The sequence below is a fragment of the Solea solea genome, chromosome 17 (assembly GCF_958295425.1).
Source record: "Solea solea chromosome 17, fSolSol10.1, whole genome shotgun sequence".
In the NCBI taxonomy this organism is placed as follows: Eukaryota; Metazoa; Chordata; class Actinopteri; order Pleuronectiformes; family Soleidae; genus Solea; species Solea solea.
Window position 1 is genome coordinate 21,220,382 of NC_081150.1, and position 20,221 is coordinate 21,240,602.

The window sequence follows — 20,221 nt, forward strand, 5'->3', positions numbered from 1 at the left end:
AAAGAACCAGGTCCTATAGAACCAGGTCCTAAAGGTACTAAAGAACCAGGTCCTATAGAACCCGGTACTCAATAACAAGGTTCTAAAGGTCCTATAGAACCAGGTACTCAATAACCAGGTTCTAAAGGTACTAAAGAACCAGGTCCTAAAGGTACTAAAGAACCAGGTACTCAAGAACCAGGTTCTAAAGGTACTAAAGAACCAGGTCCTATAGAACCAGGTACTCAAGATCCAGGTTCTAAAGGTACTAAAGAACCAGGTCCTATGGAACCAGGTACTAAAGAACCAGGTCCTATAGAACCAGGTACTCAACAACAAGGTTCTACAGGTCCTATAGAACCAGGTATTAAAAAACACCAGGTACTAAAGAACCAGGTCCTAAATCATCATAAACATGTTTGATTCTCTTTTTTTCGTCCATATATTTTACATTTAACCTGAAGAGAGAGCGAGAGACTGGCTCTTGCAGCTGGTTGCACACACATTGTTCGCAGTTTTTTGCAATTTTTGTTGCCATGGTTTCTCGAAATGCTTAGAAAAAGGTCGTAGCACACCATTCCCGATCAAATCGCATGTTTTTTTTTCTCAAACTCTAATAAAAACACTCAATAGGTTTTTTCAGGTCGTGTCAGATTTAAAATGCTAATTCTTAGCCTGCTACTCAGCGTTAGCAGGTGCTAATCCCCTAGCTAGCCAGCTGTGCTAGCTCTTAAACTCTAATACCCTGAGAGTGAGAGAGTGAGAGGGTGAGGGAGCTAGCGTGTAGCTAATCAGACTTAATGCCACACATATGGAGTTAGCTGCCACAGACACGGCTACAGTGGCTAATGTTGTGGTGGCTAATCCCAGCAGCTACAGAACATCAGGCCCAATCCTCCATTTTCAACCAAATATGTCAGATTTACAAACAGCAGCACAGGATTAAGATTAGTGAGATTAAGAGGCTGAGATTAAAAACAGAGCAGAACACGTTTCTACTGAAGCTACATTTATGTTCTTTATGAAATAATTCTACATTAAAATGAAAAATATGTAAATATGGCTGAGAAATAATGAAATAACAACACTAGTCTCTGTATATATGTACATATATACAGTATATGCTGTTACTGATGCTGTTGTTGCTGTTTTTGTTGCTTCTGCTAACGCTAAAAACTAATGGTGCTGCTTATGATAGCAGTGTTGCTACTATTTCGGCTGCTAACACTAATACTAATGCTGCTGTTTCTGCTAACGCTAATGCTGCTCTTTCTGCTAACACTAATACTATTGCTGCTGTTTCTGCTAACACTAATACTAATGCTGCTGTTTCTGCTAACGCTAATGCTGCTCTTTCTGCTAACACTAATACTATTGCTGCTGTTTCTGCTAACACTAATACTAATGCTGCTGTTTCTGCTAATACTAATGCTACTGTTTCTGCTGCTGCTTCTGCTAACGTTAATGCTGCTGTTTCTGCTAACACTAATGATAATGCTGCTGTTTCTGCTAACACTAATGCTAATGTTGCTGTTTCTGCTAATGATGCTGTTTCTGCTAACACTGATACTAATGCTGCTGTTTCTGCTAACACTGATACTTATGCTACTGTTTCTGCTAACACTAATGCTGCTGTTTCTGCTAACGTTAATGCTGCTGTTTCTGCTAATGCTAATTCTGCTGTTTCTGCTACATCGCTCTCATCTCTTAAGTGTATGTCATCATCTGCTAATGTTCTTGGAACTGAAGAACCTGCAGCTCTTTCTCTCGCTCTCTTTCTTTCTCTCTCAGAAAATCATAGCCTTCAGTCAAACCACTTCTCTGCCTCCTCCGTTTCCACCTCCTCCCACTCCTCCTCCTTCCTTCTGCCCGCCACATGTTAACAGCCTGAGCGCCTCTCTCTCTCCCTGTCTGTCTGTCTCTCTGTGTCAGAGCCACCTGTTCCTCACTGGCAGAGGAGATTGTGGAGAGATGGATCGAGTGATGAAAAGACGAGGGCATGAAGAGGAAAATGAGAGGAGGGAGAGAGGTGAAGAAGAAGAAGGAAGTGAAGAGGGGAGAGGAGACATGCTGGAGTGAGTTAGAAGGAAGGAAAAGAGTAGAAGACAAAAAACTGTGAGGGAGAAAAGGTAGGGAGGGATGAGAAGGGAGGAAAGGATGATATAAAGGTGAGAACAGGGAAACGTGAAAGATGGAGGGAGGAAACGGAGAGAGAGATGACAGCGACCAATCACACTCCTCCTCATGACCTTGTCCTCCGTCCATTCATCACTCCATCCTCCCACAAACATCCTGTCATTCTGTGAATGAGTGATTAACGAGGAGGAATAAAGAAGAAAGAAAAACTGCCAACGTTCAGATTTATGAAAGAAAACAAGGACACACACACACAGACACACACAGATGCACACACACACTCACACACAGACACAGACACACGTCTTCTTCTTCTTCTTCTTCTTCTCAGGTTGTAAGGTTGTGTTAAACCAGCTGTACTACCGGCGGTCTGACCAATCATCACATAGTTAACTACTCAGCCTGTTTGGAACCTTGCCGGAGCAGGTACTAAAAATAGTACCTGGTACCAGGTTACTATGCCAGTGGAAACGCGACTTAAACCGTGGCGTGGTGAGGCGAGGCAAGGCGATGGAAAAGACATGTCCTCACAACGACAACAGCGAAGAAGAAGAAACAAATAAACGTGGTTGTGTCGTGACATCAAACACGTACAGGAAGTGTGCAGACTGCACCAGCAACACAACTGAGATTTGCATGAGGAAACGAAACCAGAGCACACACACACAGTGACACAGTGACACACACACACACACACACAGTGATTTCCCTGTCATTTGAATGGACAAACACAGAGCTCTGTGGACTTCTGGGTACCTGGAGGAAATGAGAACCAAACTAACTGCAGTCGTCGCGGCAACGGCCCTATCCCATAATGCTATTCAAATCCTGAAGTCCTGTTATCTCAGGCGCGTTGTTGTCAAGGACACAAATCTGTGGTCGTCATGGCAACAGAACATACACTTCCTCCACATTTATTTATTTTTCCTGTTACATTTTTTAGTTGAACGTATTTGTGTGTGTGGGTGTGTGTGGGTGTGTGTGTGTGAAGCAGCCGTTGACATTTGTCCCGTTCTACGTCCTCATAACCCACCTAAACTAACACTACATGTGCAGTCTGCAAACATCCTGTGTGTGTGTGCGCGTGTGTGTGTGTGTGTGGAGGAGATGGCACTCACATTTAGGGCCCACACTCTCGTGCTCTGAGGTGCAGAAGATCGTAATCTCTGCTTTACATAATCTATTTCTGTGTGCCGTCACACACACACACACAAGAGTGAGGGGGAGATAGAGTGTGTGTGTATGTGTGTGTGTGTGTGTAAGACAGAGTTCACTTCATCCTTGATACGAGCCCGTCTGTTACACAGGAAGAGGAAGTGACACCACTCACACTCGCTCACTCAAACACACACACACACACACACACAAACAGTTAATAACTAATCCTAACTCTTAACCGTATATCACAATTCAAATCTTAGTCCTAAACTTTAACCAGGACCAGGTTCTGGTCTCCATAAAGACTACTGGTCCTGACAAGGTCAGTGTTTATGACAGAAATGTTTCTGATATTGACTTTGCTGAATTATTAGTTTTTTGTGTGGCATCAGATTTGAAGTTTTCTACCCTCTTAAATCATTAAGGACAAAAATGTCCACTCCCTAAAGTGCTATGAAGACAGCACAGATGAATATTTTTGAAGGATAATTATTATTAGGATTTGAACCCTTTAAATGCCAGGTTGTTTACGTGACGCTGCCTCATTAGGACCAGGTTGTGGTCTCTGTCCTAACAAAGACAACCATGTCCTCACAGAGACAGACAGCATGTCCTAACAGAGACGACATGTCCTCACAGAGACGGCAATGTCCTCACAGAGACAGACAGCATGTCCTAACAGAGACGACATGTCCTCACAGAGACGACATGTCCTCACAGAGACAGCAATGTCCTCACACAGAAAACCATATTCTCACAGAGACAGCATGTCCTACCAGAGACAACATGTCCTCACAGAGACAGCATTCCCTAACAGAGACGACATGTCTTCACAGAGACAGAATGTCCTAACAGAGACGACATGTCCTCACACAGACAACCGTGTCCTAACAGAGACGACATGTCCTCACAGAGACAGCATGTCCTAACAGCGATGACATGTCCTCACACAGACAACCATGTCCTAACAGAGACAACATGTCCTCACAGACAACCATGTCCTAAGAGAGACGACACACCCTGTGATCTTCATCCTCTGCTGTCACTCGTCTTCCATCCCATCATTTTTTTTGTTTTATAGCCGTCGCACAAGGTCGTCATGTATCATCACACACACACACACACTCTTTTCTCATGTTAGCTTACTTAGCAAGCGGCCAACAAAGCTATTAAACTCATTTTTAATCTCTCTAGAGTCTCAGTAGTTTGTCATATAGGTGGCTAACATGCTAGCTATCGTGTAAATACGATCTTTGAAGGTTTGTTGTGTTTTGTTAGCTGCTAACTGTTAGGTAGCTAGGATAACAAGTCCTGCACATGTAAAAACTACGTTCACACGGAGAAATGAAAGGAAAAGACATTAGAATAAGACAAATGAAAGCTAATGGCATCATTTCAAAGTGCCATTTCCATCCATTTTCATCCAGATTTTGACAATTGTTAAAAAGAAAGCACAGAGAACAGACGCATGTACAGGAACCGGCCAGTTTAGTACCGCAGCAGCAGCAACAGAAGCAGCAGCAGCAGCAGCAGCAGCTCCTGGCTGAGGTGACACCTCAGGTACTAAACTGGCCGGTTGCCAGGACAACCAGGCCAGGAAAAAAAGCAGCCAGAGTAATTCTGGATAAATGAATAAAACTGAGGCCAGGGTCCGTCCTGCCGTCTGTTTCCCTGCGTGAGTCTCACACACACACACACACACACACATACACACATTTTCTCTCTTTCATGACAAGAGCTGCAGCCATTTTAAATCATAATGATGGTGATTATTACAAAAGAGCTCCTTTTTCCGTCCATTTTCTCCAGGTTCACCTGCATCATTCATTTAAATAGAATAAAGTGAACATACAGACAAAACAGACAAAAACTTCATCATCAAAATAATGGACTATAAAAACAGTCTTTAGTCGCAGCTCTAGTCTAGATTACAGAGATAATCTGGACTAGGGGGGGGGGGTCTCTTGGTTTTCCAGCAATTACAGAAAAATAAAAACCGCAACTCCTCGTCTGGCATTAATGCTAAGCTAACAGAGAGCTAACAGCAAATGACATCAGAAGTCACATTTTGAGCACTTCTTGCTCAAAATGTGAAAGTAATAATCCAGAATTAATAATCCTGAGTCTGACGCACTACAAACAAAAACATTAGGTATGTTTTTCACTTCCGATATGATACCAATATTGCAGCCTTGAGTATTGGCCAGTTAATTTCATCAGGAGGAAAGTACCAAGTGTTTCACAGGTAACAGCGTGTCTTCAGAGAACACCCCCCTTGTTTTCACTGTTTTGGATTAGCTCAACCCACAGGGTGAGTTTAAACTTGGAGCCCTGCGACAGGCCCCGCAGACATACTTAGCTCTGTGTGTGGAGCTTCAGGACCGATTAAAACCCAAAGCTCTTGGCGTGGCTGTTTTTTGGGGTATAATTAACAAACGGAGTCTGTTGAAAGTCGTCAGGTGGCGCTGGTTTATGAAATAATGTTTTTTTAGCAGCTCGCCTCAGGATGAGCTAGCGTGGCGCTAAAGGCTAGCTCGCGCTCGCCATGCGGCTTCGTAGGCTCTGATTTCAGAGGTTAAAGAAAAATGTTTAACCTCTGAAATAGCAGTAGCACACACACACTGTTGTTGTGATCATGTGATCCAACACGCAGAGCCCAGGTGATCACGCTGCTGGAGCGGAATGGACTGTTGTATCGGAGATTTTAGAGGTAGTCCGATATAATCCGATACTCGTTTTTTGGCTGATATCGGACCAATATCCGATATCAATATCGGATCGGGACGTCCCTAAACATACACATTTTTTCATGATTTAACTAAATTGAGGTTGTTGTTTCCAGGGCATAACTCATCTACTGCAGCTTTAATGAGTTTCTCTTTCACACTCTAACACTAAACAAAGACTTTGTCTCTCAGGGTAAAAATATCAGTGTGGTATTGATGTGTAAAAAATCTCCCTGACGACAGCAGAGACTTTTTATTAATCACACAAAAATCAAAGTGTTTTTTTTTTTTACATTTCAAACAACAAACATGAAACCAGGACTGTGATCACTCTCCTGCTGAGACTGGATTTAGATCTTTTATATTCAAATAAACGTAAATAACTCAACCTAAAACTGTCTCAGTGTCACATTTTTATATTCAAACAGAAAAATAATTTAATAAGATTAAAGTCGAGCTCAAACAATGACTAATTTTCATCATTAATTTTTTTTAAAGAATTAAAACCTGTTTCTGTCATTTTTCAGCTTCTTAAATGTGAATATCTTCTAGTTTCTTTGCTCCATAAAACAAAGAAAAAATTCAAACTGAAAAACAAAGACATTAGTTTTCGGTATTAACACAGTTTTTTCTCGATGAATCGTTAGTGACAGTCGTTTAAAGTTCAAATAAAGACTGTTTGTTGTTACATGAATGTTTTTTTCTTCGTTCACGACGATCACGAAAATAAAAACATAATTTGAACAAAATTCTCATTTTCACTAAAGTTCCATAGTTTATTTACTTCAATGTGCGTCATGTACATTTCCTACATTTCCCAACATGCATCTGACACTCACTGAGCCATCATCATCATCAGGGTTTGTACATGAGTGAAGTTGTGAAAGTGTGACTCTCACAGCGACCTGGTCTGTGACTCAGAGTGTTTCCTGATTCTGGTTTGGTTTGTGTGGCGACGACGGCAGCAAATTTTCGTGTGTGCGAGGTTTAGTGATGATGAACATTCTCACGTCGCACTAAAGCAACAACTGTGTCACACTGTGTCATAATCATAAAAAATAAGTTATGAAGCGCGAGAAACTTTCTCTTTGATTGTGTTCTACGTGTTTTTTAATCTATATTTTACTGTAAAAGAAAAATAACGAGTTGTTGTAAAAGATAACAACATTATTCTCAATGGATTACGACTTTATTCTTGAAAGATTAAGACTTAATTTTCAAAGGATTAAGACTTAATTTTCAAAGGATTACGATTTTATTCTCAATGGATTACGACTTTATTCTTAAAAGATTACGACTTTATTCTCAAAGGATTACGACTTTATTATCAATCGATTACGACTTTATTCTGAAAAGATTACGACTTTATTCTCAAAGGATTGCGACTTTATTATCAATGGATTACGACTTTATTCTTAAAAGATTACGACTTTATTCTCAAAGGATTACGACTTTATTATCAATGGATTACGACTTTATTCTCAAAGGATTACGACTTTATTATCAATGGATTACGACTTTATTCTCAAAGATTACGACTTAATTCTCAAAGGATTACGACTTTATTCTTAAAAGATTACGACTTAATTCTCAAAGGATTACGACTTTATTCTTAAAAGATTAAGACTTTATTCTCAAAGGATTAAGACTTTATTCTTAAAAGATTATGACTTAATTCTCAAAGGATTACGACTTTATTCTTAAAAGATTACGACTTTATTCTCAAAGGATTACGACTTTATTGTCAATCGATTACGACTTTATTCTGAAAAGATTACGACTTTATTCTCAAAGGATTGCGACTTTATTATCAATGGATTACGACTTTATTCTTAAAAGATTACGACTTTATTCTCAAAGGATTACGACTTTATTATCAATGGATTACGACTTTATTCTCAAAGGATTACGACTTTATTCTCAAAGGATTACGACTTTACTATCAATGGATTAGGACTTTATTCTCAAAGGATTACGACTTTATTATCAATGGATTACGACTTTATTCTCAAAGATTACGACTTAATTCTCAAAGGATTACGACTTTATTCTTAAAAGATTACGACTTAATTCTCAAAGGATTACGACTTTATTCTTAAAAGATTAAGACTTTATTCTCAAAGGATTAAGACTTTATTCTTAAAAGATTATGACTTAATTCTCAAAGGATTACGACTTTATTCTTAAAAGATTACGACTTTATTCTCAAAGGATTAAGACTTTATTCTTAAAAGATTACGACTTTATTCTTAAAAGATTTCGACTTTATTCTCAAAGGATTATGATTTATGTACACTCACATCCTCTCTCATTTCCTTTCCTAGTTTCCTCTCCATCTCATCTTAACTCATTTCCTCTTTTGTTTCCTTTCACCTTAATTCCCTCCCACCTGTCCCCTCTCTTGTGTCCTCTCTCCTCTCATCTCCTTTTATGTTTCTTCCTTATTCCCAATGTCACTCGTCTCTTCTCTTTTATCCTCCTTTTCTTTCCTTGTGTGTCATTTCCTCTGCATTCCTCCTCTCCTCTAATATCACCTTGTTTCCTCTCTGCTCTCGTCTCACTTCCTCTCCTCACACCTCTCTCTCTCCTGTTCCGTGGTGGTTCATCCTCCCCCCCTTCTTCCATGTCTTGTCTCCTTATCCTTGCTTCCAGATATAAAACCAAACCACAATGGAGCAATTTACCGGCCACTCCACTCATTAGGCTGTGTGTGTGTGTGTGTGTGTGTGTCTTAATAATTTAGCAATAGCTGTCAGGACCTCAGTCACTGGAGCACTCTCAGGTTCCTCTACCACTCTCAGGTACACACACACACACACACACACACACACACACAGGAGAATCATTAAACGTTGTGTTACTGTGCTGCAGGTGTCATTTGTTAAAGTTAATCCACTCAGAAAACAAAAAACTTTACTTTTAACAACTAAATCTCCCACACCAAACCCCATAGAGAAAATCAGTGATTTTAACAGGAGCTGCTCGTCCTCTGCTGCCTCGTGTGGTCACTTTGTGTCACAGAGTTAGATCTGAACAAAGGTTTTTAAAAGCCGAATTCAGCACATTTGAACTTAGTCATGAGGCAGCAGTGGCTCAACAGCTCCTGTGTGTGTGATGTTAAAATCACTGGTTTTCTCTATGGGCTTTGGTGTGGGAGAGTGAGTGGTTTACAAAGTCTGTCTCACAGTGAGATAAAGGCCAAGTCATCGTCTCTATCACACACACACACACACAGGTATTAGCAATAGATTAATTGAAAGTTTAGCAGCTCACACCTTCTTTGTACCCCTATCTGTGTGTGTGTGTATCGATGCTCAATCCTAAGCACTACACCATGATGACCATCTGAGGTGGCAGTGAGACAGATGGTACGTAGGTCGGCTTCTCTCTGTGCTCACACACACACACACACACACACAGGCATCAGTGTGTGTCCTCACAGCAGAAAACAAACTAAAAACATGTCAGGATTAGGCGCACGCTCAATGCAAACTTGGCAAAAGCCTCACGACGCCATTTTGAGAATATGTTCACCACTGACTATCTCATCTACATCAACCTTTTTATGACGTTTGTAAACCATTCACTCTCCCACACACACACACACTCACTCTCCCACACCAAAGCCCACAGAGAAAACCAGTGATTTTCACATCACACACACAGGAGCTGTTGATCCACTGCTGCCTCCATCACTAAGTTCAACAGTGACACAAAGGGACCACACGAGGCAGCAGAGGACCAGCAGCTCCTGTGTCCCCGTAGCTAAAATCACAGATTTTCTCTATGGGCTTTGGTGTGTGAGAGTGAGTGTGAGTGTGTGTGTGTGTGTGTGTGTGTGTGTATGTGTGTGGTTTACAACAGTTAAGTGTGTCTAACCTGTTTTATCACCTGAACTCTTGCTGCTGTAATTACAGACAAAGATTTTCCTTTATGCAAATTTAAAATACTGTGTGTCATTTCATATGAATGTTACTGCTGCTGCTGATGTGTGTGTGTGCGTGTGTGCGCGTATGTGTGAGAGAGAGAAACAGAGAGAAGCGCCAGGCCGCGAGTCGCAGTCTCCCTGGCTGGGCCCCTCTGTAGACGGCAACACGTCATGGAACATTCCCGGAACCAGCCAGCACACCACCCACCCTCTCTCCCTCTCTCTCACACACACACACACACACACACACACAGTAACATCACATAGAGAAAGGAAACAAGATAAAGAAACACAAGTTAACACGAGACTGTCGCGGTTCACGGAAAACAACAACAGTGAGAGGAGCCTCGCGAGGAATGTGTGACAGAGGAGGAAATACCAGAGACAGACAGACAGAGAGAAACAGAGAGACAGACAGAGAGAAACAGAGAGACAGAGGATGGTCGACTCACTCCTGAACTACAGTGACCATCATCGTCATCGTCATTATCATAACACTGCTCTGATCCGCACGTGAACTTCAGCACAAAAACACAAATCATCACAAACACCTGCCCTCACCCTCTCACCCTCTCTCTCTCTCTCACCCGTCTCTCTGGTCGCTCGCGCAGGCTACTGCAAATTCCTGAGGATATTACGCAACCGCGGTTAATCTGCATGCAGCGCCGTGCGTGCCCGGGGTATTCCCCGCGCACAGCCCCGCGCAGCCCGTGCCCTCGCGAGCCTCACAAAAGACCCCCGTGCTGAAGACACGGTCTCACAGAGACATGAACACATGAAGAGAAGCCGCTGCTGTCACAGGGTCTGTCCTCCTCCTCCTCCTCCTCCTCCTCCTGCTGCTGCTTCCGTCTCTTACCTTCTCTCTCTCTCTGTGCGCTGCGCTGCGTCCGTGTCTGCGCGAAAATGACAACAAGCGTCAACCCGGCGGTGACAGACAGGAGGTCCGCGAGCCTGACAGCTCGTCCACGGCTCCGTGACAGACAGCGGGACGGCGCGAGGGGGGAAATCCACTGAGGAGTCGAGGACGACGAGGAAAAGTTGCGCGTAAAAATGGAAGAATTCCTGTTTAGCGGAGCTGCTGCTGCTGGCACACACTCTCAGACTGTGTGTGTGTGAGTGTATGTGCGTGTGTGTGAGTGAGAGGGTGAAATCAGGAGACACATACACACACACACACGCGCACACACACAGGGGTTATTCCAAGCGCCACTTCCCAGAATAGAAGCAGAGAGAGAGAGAGAGAGAGAGAGAGAGGGAGATTGAGGGCGTGTGTGTGTGTTTGCGCGCGCGCGATTGTGTGACGTCGTCGGATCCCCCAGCGCACAACCAGGGCAGAGGGAGGAGGGAGGAGGAGCAGTGGCCGAGGAGGAGGCTCTGTCTGCCGGCTAAGAGAGAACAGGATTCCCCGGTCACCTTCAGAGCGACCTGTCTGTCTGTCAGTCTGTCTAATACAAGTTGTTTGTTGAAATAAAAAGTCTACAACATCTACGTCACACGTTCAAACTGAAGTCTGTAAGCCACTCACTCTCCCACACCAAAGCCCATAGAGAGAGAAAATCAGTGATTTTAGCTCACGGGGACACAGGAGCTGCTGGTCCTCTGCTGCCTCGTGTGGTCGCTTTGTGTCACTGACGTAAATCCAAATGAGGGATTTTTAAAAGCCGAATTTTCCAAAATAAGATGTGGCAGGCAGCAGTGGATCAACAACTCCTGTGTGCCGTGACGTTAAAATCTCTGGTTTTCTCTATGGGGTTTGGTGTAAGTGGCTCTTGCCCGCTGCTCATCGTGCAGCGTCAGCATTTTCCTGACTCTTTAAAACAAAAGGTGACCATAAGACACAAACAAGATATAACATCAACAATAATAATAATGATGATATATAATATAATCCTTTGTTATATTACTGTTTCTTTCTTTTATGTCATGTGTCATGAGTGCAGAGATAAGATTGTGTCATGTGACTAACAGGGCCGTGCCTCAGCTCTCTGTGTAACACGTGTGATAACGTCGTTCCGCCACTGAACTGGTGATTGGAACCACATTAGCTAATCTCCACGCAGTTCACTGGAGTCTGTGCGCCGCGGCAGAGGTGTAAAGTCCGAGTGACGCTCGTGAGTCACCTCTCACTGCGCGGCTGCTAGGGAAAGACCAGGGTGTTACCTTCGGTTAATAAAAGTTATCATTGGATCATCTGAGCAGAGGTCGCGCTAGACTTTTTCGTTGTCTGTCATTTTGACTGACAGGGTCATAACAATCCCGTCATAATCCATTTTTACCGGTCACTTTAAATGATAATAATGACATATTCAATTGCATTGTTCATATTGCAGTGGAATATGAACAGTTCACCTGTGGCCTAAAGGCACAGTCTCACACCTTCCTCCTGGTCCACATGGACTTAAATCGCGTGCCTGCTTGCGCGTAGTTGCGCGTGGTAGGAAATCCCGCAACATGCGCTCCTTCTGCACCAGTGGATCAGCATAGCTCTTTAACACGCTGTCAGCACTACAAGGATAGCGAGATGCATTGAGTACGGTGTCCAGGTCAGAAATTATGCTCAGATTCTCCGATGGGAATCTTTATTTTGTCGCACAACATTTTTCTATCCGCCCTCCTCAGCCAGGAGAACTCCCGCTCCCACTGAACTCGCCTAACCTCCTTACTGCCGCTTCCTCGCTCCGCTGAGGCCAAGGGCTGAGTTTGTCCTTCATCTGCATCTATCCCTCTTTTTTCACCTTTTTTTATCAACATAGTTTTTAGGGGTGTGAATTGCAATCTGTCAAAATGACGGATGGCTCTCAGATTTTTCCGTCACCGTTTTAAAAAAACGGTCAATGACGGAAAATATTCAGTTAACGCGACCCCTGCATCTGAGGTGTGTCTTCATTCAACACAAACTGATTTTAGTCACAAAAGACTCATAAAATCAACACTACGTTAGTCTACGATGTCTTTAAGAACATGTTCACGTCTTTATCTCACTGTGTAAACCACTCACTCTCCCACACCAAAGCCCACAGAGAAAACCAGTGATTTTAGCTTGTGTGGACACAGGAGCTGCTGGTCCTCTGCTGCCTCGTGTGGTCACTTTGTGTCACTGAGGTCGATCTGAACAAAGGATTTGAAGAAACAAGACATGTGAACTTAGTGATGGAGGCAGCAGTGGATCAATGACTCGATAAATCACTGGTTTTCTCTATGAGGTTTGGTGTGGGAGAGTGAGTGTGGGATGATGGATGAATGATGATGAATGAATGGATGATGGGGGGATGATGATGGCGATGATGGGTGAATAATGGATGATGATGATGGATGAATTAATGGGCGATGATGATGGATGGTTGAATGATGATGGATGGGTGGTTGAATGATGATGGATGGATGGTTGAATGATGATGGATGGATGAATGACGATGGTTGAATGATGATGATGGATGGTTGGATGAATGATGATGATGGATGGTTGAATGATGATGATGGATGTATGGTTGGATGATGATGGATGGATGATGATGGATGGATGGTTGAATGATGATAATTGCTGGTTTGATGAATGATGATGGATTTATGGTGGAATGATGATGATGGATGGTGGAATGATGATGATGGATGGTTGGATGATGATGATGGATGGTTGGATGAATGAATGATGATGGATGTATGGTTGAATGATAATGGATGAATGAATGGATGGTTGAATGATGATGGCTGGATGGTTGAATGATGATGATGGATGGTTGAATGATGATGACAGATGGTTGAATGATGATGATGGATGGTTGGATGAACATGATGGATGGTTGGATGAACATGATGGATGTATGGTTGAATGATGATGGATGGATGTATGGTTGAATGATGATGGATGGATGTATGGTTGAATGATGATGGATGGATGTATGATGGATGGAGCTTCTCAATGAACATCTTCAGTGTGTGCATGGATTATGGTCTGCCATGATCTCCCATGACGTGATCTCTGCATCTCCATGGTGACAGTGGCAACACGACACCATGGCGACAGGGAGCTGCAGCTCAGCAGGAGAGGGGACGCACAGAGACTCTGAGACACACACACACACACACACACACACACACACACACACACACACACACACACACACAGTAAGAACCAGGCAGTGGCCTGAGGCTCTTGTCCTAGAGTTGAACTGTAAAGATCTGCAAGACAAAGCACTTCTGTGAAAAAGTTGTGTGGTTGTTGTTTTTTACGTGCACACACTCACACACATCAACTCTGTGTATCTTTCCATCTTCTGTTCTATGATTCTGACACACACACACACACACACACACACACACACAGTTATCAGTGTGTCGAGGTGTGGCTCGAATCTTACATAAAAGTTCCAGGGTAAAGGTTGAACGACCTGAGAGATAACAGTTACATCTTCAGAGGGCGTGTGGGTGTGTGTAGTCCTCATAGAGACATAAAACCTGGTCCTAATCGTTTCTGAGGAGCAGAAGTTTAGGACTAAGATTAGGACTACACTATTATGGATGTCAACGCAGAGTCCTGAGAAGACTAGCTGCACAGACCTGTGTGTGTGTGTGTGTGTTAGGGCTAAACTCTGCCACATGCTGGTCAACACTGGTACTGACACTGACTGAGACGTCAAAAGTTGCTTCAAATTGAATCCACAGTTTGTTTTTCTCCTTCTTTTCACTTAACCACTGAATCATCTTCCTTCATTTCTATTGAGGGGCCTGTTTCCATTATGGCGCTGCGACCACAGTGCCCTTGAGCAAAGCTGGAAGTATTTTTTTATCAACTTTCAGCAAAGATCATTTGGTGTTTTTTCTATTCATAAAATTCTCAGGGTTTTGTTTTTGGGTTTTCTCCATTTCCCAGCAGGTGATCCAAAAAGATCCTAAATATGTGTGGTTTAAAGAAACATCTGAGCATGAAGAAAAGAAGAAAAACACAGTGGGGCAGCTGGAGGACAGGTGGAGAAGAGCTGGAGGACAGATGGAGAAGAGCTGGAGGACAGATGGAGAAGAGCTGGAGGACAGATGGAGAAGAGCTGGAGGACAGGGAAGAAGAGCTGGAGGACAGGTGAAGAAGAGCTGGAGGACAGGTGGAGAAGAGTAAGAAAAGAGTTAGAGAGCAGCTGAAGGAGAGTTGGAGGATACTTGGACAAAAGTTGGACCTGGAGGTGCCTTTCTGGACATTTACCCCGCTGAGAGCAAATGGATTGTTCAGCCATCTTTGCCAAAGCAGTCTGACCACTGTCTTCCACCAGATGGTGAAGGTTTCTGCACCATTTCTTTTTGGGCCGACGGCAGGTTTACAAGAGGAGGAGGACACAAGAGAGACACATTTCCAACAGAGAAGCCGTTCGTGTCTGTGTTCACCAAGCAGGAGCCAACATTGTTGTCCTCCTCAACAATACTCCGATTAAAGAAGCTGAAAAATTACAAAGTAGAAAATATTCACATTTAAGAAGCTGAAAAATGACAAAAAGTAGAAAATCTTCACATTTAAGAGGCTGAAAAATGACAGAAACTAGAAAATCTTCACATTTGAGAAGCTGAAAAATGACAGAAAGTAGAAAACATTCACATTTAAGCAGAAAAATGACAGAAAATAGAAAATATTCACAGTTAAGAAGCTGAAAAATGACAGAAAGTAGAAAACATTCACATTTAAGCTGAAAAATGACAGAAAATAGAAAATATTCACATTTAAGAAACTGAAAAATGACAGAAAGTAGAAAATATTCAAATTTAAGGAACTGAAAAATGAAAGAAAGTAGAAAATATTCACATTTAAGAAGCTGAAAAATAACAGAAAGTAGAAAATATTCACATTTAAGAAGCTGAAAAATGACAGAAAGTAGAAAATATTCACATTTAAGAAGCTGAAAAATGACAGAAAGTAAAAAATCTTCACATTTGAGAAGCTGAAAAATGACAGAAAGTAAAAAATCTTCACATTTGAGAAGCTGAAAAATGACAGAAAGTAGAAAATATTCACATTTAAGAAGCTGAAAAATGACAGAAAGTAGAAAACATTCACATTTAAGAAGCTGAAAAATGACAGAAAGTAGAAAACATTCACATTTAAGCTGAAAAATGACAGAAAGTAGAAAATCTTCACATTTAAGAAGCTGAAAAATGACAGAAAGTAGAAAATATTCACATTTAAGAAGCTGAAAAATGACAGAAAGTAGAAAATATTCACATTTAAGAAGCTGAAAAATGACAGAAACTAGAAAATCTTCACCTTTAAGAAGCTGAAAAATGACAGAAAGTAGAAAATAATCACATTTAAGAAGCTGAAAAATGACAGAAAGTAGAAAATATTCACATTTAAGAAGCTGAAAATGACAGAAAGTAGAAAACATTCACATTTAAGAAGCTGAAAAATGACAGAAAGTAGAAAATCTTCACATTTAAAAGGCTGAAAAATTACAGAAAGTACAAAATCTTCACTTTTAAGAAGATGAAAAATGACAAAGTAGAAAATATTTACATTTAAGAAGCTGAAAAATGACAGAAACTAGAAAATCTTCACATTTAAGAAGCTGAAAAATGACAGAAACTAGAAAACATTCACATTTAAGAAGCTGAAAAATGACAGAAAGTAGAAAATATTCACACTTAAGAGGCTGAAAAATGACAGAAAGTAGAAAATATTCACATTTAAGAAGCTGAAAAATTACAGAAAATAGAAAATATTCACAGTTAAGAAGCTGAAAAATGACAGAAAATAGAAAATATTCACATTAAAGAAGCTGAAAAATGACAGAAAGTAGAAAATATTCACATTTAAGAAGCTGAAAAATGACAGAAAGTAGAAAATATTCAAATTTAAGAAGCTGAAAAATGACAGAAACTAGAAAATATTCACATTTAAGAAGCTGAAAAATGCCAGAAACTAGAAAATATTCACATTTAGGAAACTGAAAAATGACAGAAAGTAGAAAATATTCACATTTAAGAGGCTGAAAAATGACAGATAGTAGAAAATATTCACATTTAAGAAGCTGAAAAATGACAGAAAGTAGAAAATATTCACATTTAAGAAGCTGAAAAATGACAGACTCTAGAAAACATTCACATTTAAAAAGCTGAAAAATGACAGAAACCAGAAAATCTTCACATTTGAGAAGCTGAAAAATGACAGAAAGTAGAAAACATTCACATCTAGGCTGAAAAATGACAGAATAGAAAATATTCACATTTAAGAAACTGAAAAATGACAGAAAGTAGAAAATACTCAAATTTAAGGAACTGAAAAAATGAAAGAAAGTAGAAAATATTCACATTTAAGAAGCTGAAAAATGACAGAAAGTAGAAAATATTCACATTTAAGAAGCTGAAAAATGACAGAAAGTAGAAAATATTCACATTTAAGAAGCTGAAAAACGACAGAAAGTAAAAAACATTCACATTTAAGAAGCTGAAAAATGACAGAAAGTAGAAAATCTTCACATTTAAGAAGCTGAAAAATGAAAGAAAGTAGAAAATCTTCACTTTTAAGAAGCTGAAAAATGACAGAAAGTATAAAATAATCACATTTAAGAAGCTGAAAAATGAAAGAAAGTAGAAAATCTTCACTTTTAAGAAGCTGAAAAATGACAGAAAATAGAAAATATTCACATTTAAGAAGCTGAAAAATGACAGAAACTAGAAAATATTCACATTTAAGAAGCTGAAAAATGCCAGAAACTAGAAAATATTCACATTTAGGAAACTGAAAAATGACAGAAAGTAGAAAATATTCACATTTAAGAGGCTGAAAAATGACAGAAAGGAAAAAATCTTCACATTTGAGAAGCTGAAAAATGACAGAAAGTAAAAAATCTTCACATTTGAGAAGCTGAAAAATGACAGAAAGTAGAAAATATTCACATTTAAGAAGCTGAAAAATGACAGAAAGTAGAAAACATTCACATTTAAGAAGCTGAAAAATGACAGAAAGTAGAAAACATTCACATTTAAGCTGAAAAATGACAGAAAGTAGAAAATCTTCACATTTAAGAAGCTGAAAAATGACAGAAAGTAGAAAATATTCACATTTAAGAAGCTGAAAAATGACAGAAACTAGAAAATATTCACATTTAAGAAGCTGAAAAATGACAGAAACTAGAAAATCTTCACCTTTAAGAAGCTGAAAAATGACAGAAAGTAGAAAATAATCACATTTAAGAAGCTGAAAAATGACAGAAAGTAGAAAATATTCACATTTAAGAAGCTGAAAATGACAGAAAGTAGAAAACATTCACATTTAAGAAGCTGAAAAATGACAGAAAGTAGAAAATTTTCACATTTAAAAGGCTGAAAAATTACAGAAAGTACAAAATCTTCACTTTTAAGAAGATGAAAAATGACAAAGTAGAAAATATTTACATTTAAGAAGCTGAAAAATGACAGAAACTAGAAAATCTTCACATTTAAGAAGCTGAAAAATGACAGAAACTAGAAAACATTCACATTTAAGAAGCTGAAAAATGACAGAAAGTAGAAAATATTCACACTTAAGAGGCTGAAAAATGACAGAAAGTAGAAAATATTCACATTTAAGAAGCTGAAAAATTACAGAAAATAGAAAATATTCACAGTTAAGAAGCTGAAAAATGACAGAAAATAGAAAATATTCACATTAAAGAAGCTGAAAAATGACAGAAAGTAGAAAATATTCACATTTAAGAAGCTGAAAAATGACAGAAAGTAGAAAATATTCAAATTTAAGAAGCTGAAAAATGACAGAAACTAGAAAATATTCACATTTAAGAAGCTGAAAAATGCCAGAAACTAGAAAATATTCACATTTAGGAAACTGAAAAATGACAGAAAGTAGAAAATATTCACATTTAAGAGGCTGAAAAATGACAGATAGTAGAAAATATTCACATTTAAGAGGCTGAAAAATAACATAAAGTAGAAAATATTCACATTTAAGAAGCTGAAAAATGACAGACTCTAGAAAACATTCACATTTAAAAAGCTGAAAAATGACAGAAACCAGAAAATCTTCACATTTGAGAAGCTGAAAAATGACAGAAAGTAGAAAACATTCACATCTAGGCTGAAAAATGACAGAATAGAAAATATTCACATTTAAGAAACTGAAAAATGACAGAAAGTAGAAAATATTCAAATTTAAGGAACTGAAAAAATGAAAGAAAGTAGAAAATATTCACATTTAAGAAGCTGAAAAATGACAGAAAGTAGAAAATATTCACATTTAAGAAGCTGAAAAATGACAGAAAGTAGAAAATATTCACATTTAAGAAGCTGAAAAACGACAGAAAGTAAAAAACATTCACATTTAAGAAGCTGAAAAATGACAGAAAGTAGAAAATCTTCACATTTAAGAAGCTGAAAAATGAAAGAAAGTAGAAAATCTTCACTTTTAAGAAGCTGAAAAATGACAGAAAGTATAAAATAATCACATTTAAGAAGCTGAAAAATGAAAGAAAGTAGAAAATCTTCACTTTTAAGAAGCTGAAAAATGACAGAAAATAGAAAATATTCACATTTAAGAAGCTGAAAAATGACAGAAACTAGAAAATATGCTGAAAAGCTGAAAAATGAAAGAAAGTAGAAAATCTTCACTTTTAAGAAGCTGAAAAATGACAGAAAGTATAAAATAATCACATTTAAGAAGCTGAAAAATGAAAGAAAGTAGAAAATCTTCACTTTTAAGAAGCTGAAAAATGACAGAAAATAGAAAATATTCACATTTAAGAAGCTGAAAAATGACAGAAACTAGAAAATATTCACATTTAAGAAGCTGAAAAATGCCAGAAACTAGAAAATATTCACATTTAGGAAACTGAAAAATGACAGAAAGTAGAAAATATTCACATTTAAGAGGCTGAAAAATGACAGATAGTAGAAAATATTCCCATTTAAGAGGCTGAAAAATAACATAAAGTAGAAAATATTCACATTTAAGAAGCTGAAAAATGACAGACTCTAGAAAACATTCACATTTAAAAAGCTGAAAAATGACAGAAACCAGAAAATCTTCACATTTGAGAAACTGAAAAATGACAGAAAGTAGAAAATATTCAAATTTAAGGAACTGAAAAATGAAAGAAAGTAGAAAATATTCACATTTAAGAAGCTGAAAAATGACAGACAGTAGAAAATATTCACATTTAAGAAGCTGAAAAATGACAGAAAGTAGAAAATATTCACATTTAAGAAGCTGAAAAACGACAGAAAGTAAAAAACATTCACATTTAAGAAGCTGAAAAATGACAGAAAGTAGAAAATATTCACATTTAAGAAGCTGAAAAATGAAAGAAAGTAGAAAATCTTC

At 39.1% G+C, this 20,221-nt stretch overlaps 1 protein-coding gene across 5 annotated transcripts in view; it reads right to left on the reverse strand.

Moving 5' to 3' along the window:
• Nucleotides 1-20,221, reverse strand: part of hivep2a (HIVEP zinc finger 2a) — a 64,256-nt gene that overhangs the window by 42,480 nt on the left and 1,555 nt on the right. The window contains exon 2 of one of the 5 annotated variants that reach the window (XM_058613682.1): nt 15,122-15,352. The exons of 1 other annotated variant lie outside the window; for it this stretch is intronic. The gene's annotated coding sequence lies outside the window, so the exon portion shown is untranslated. Of the gene's footprint in view, nt 1-10,514; nt 10,752-10,783; nt 11,475-15,121; nt 15,353-20,221 lie in introns of those variants that run through there. 3 more of the 5 variants (XM_058613686.1, XM_058613681.1, XM_058613684.1) reach the window with 3 other exon arrangements.